The 1,012-nt window shown below is 43.7% G+C and overlaps 1 long non-coding RNA gene across 2 annotated transcripts; it reads left to right on the top strand.

Moving 5' to 3' along the window:
- On the top strand, positions 1 to 1,012 carry LOC102291137. Of its 2 annotated transcripts, none has more exons than XR_318045.2 (3): positions 1 to 26; positions 113 to 214; positions 980 to 1,012. It is a non-coding gene; the product is annotated as an uncharacterized LOC102291137 (long non-coding RNA). The 2 variants fall into 2 exon arrangements; XR_006053815.1 differs by lacking the exon at positions 980 to 1,012 and adding an exon at positions 656 to 972.

Below are 1,012 nucleotides of genomic sequence, written 5' to 3'. Positions count from 1 at the left end.
ACAGAAAGTAGTGCTGCAGGTCAAAGGTCAGAGATGTAGCTACAGGTCAGAGGTCAGTGCAGATTGAGTACAGCGTTCAGCAGTCATGTGATGTTGTTTTGTTTGTCCACAGAACCGTTTCCATCCTGGGCCACAGTTCTCCTGGTTTTCCTGCTTCTTCTTGTAGTTGTTTCTGCGAGTCTTTTGTTTCATTTCCGTCACGCCTTGGTGTCAGGTGAGTCTCCCATACTACACTACCCATAATGCATGTAGTTAGCAGGCGTCCTCTGGGGTTTCTTGACTTGTTCCGCTAATTTATCCATTAATATGTAAATATTTAATTAGGATATTAATGATGAAAGAACTGCTGTCACAGCCCATTGTTCATCTTACTGCTGTCTTACTCCGTACAGTTTTCTACACATATTTCTGTACATTGTTACCTGCATATACAAACTTCAGTTGCTTATGTAGATAGGACCACTTTGTGTCTTCCTTTTATATCCCCTTGCTATAAGAGTTGTGTAACACCCACATTTCTCATTCGTGGGATCATAGTTTTTTGTATTCTTTTCAAATTCCACCAGTAAGATTGGGGAGACCTTTTTCCATTACATTAGCCTGTCCCTGCTGGTGGTGTCGTTCAAACAGAAAACAAGTCTTTGTTAGTCTGTAGATGTTGGAGGAGCTCCTCTCAGAGAGTCTGCAGGACAGCTTGGTCTGAAAGCTCCTCCTGTGTCCTCGAGGATCAGAGTGTAAAATGAGAAGTGAACAAACACCTGCTGAACTTTGACCTCCAGGAGAAAACCTGATAACGATCCCCCTGTGAGAACAGCGAGATCTGCTCTGAGCTGCTCCGTAAACACAAATCAGACTTTGTACGTTAGATTGTTTGAACCTCCAGCATTCAGTGAAGCTACAGATGGATGATTCAAACAGGACATGGCATTTCTCTACACCTCTGAAAACCTGCTGCTGTCTGTGTTTGCTGTTCTTTCAGTGATTCCAGTGAAGGTGGAGGTGGAGGAGGGGG

The sequence above is a fragment of the Haplochromis burtoni genome, unplaced genomic scaffold (genome assembly GCF_018398535.1).
Source record: "Haplochromis burtoni strain Fernald_Lab_line unplaced genomic scaffold, NCSU_Asbu1 Contig_2183, whole genome shotgun sequence".
Lineage (NCBI taxonomy): Eukaryota > Metazoa > Chordata > Actinopteri > Cichliformes > Cichlidae > Haplochromis > Haplochromis burtoni.
Note: the sequence above shows the minus strand (reverse complement) of the source record. Positions and strands in the feature narration are given on the sequence as shown.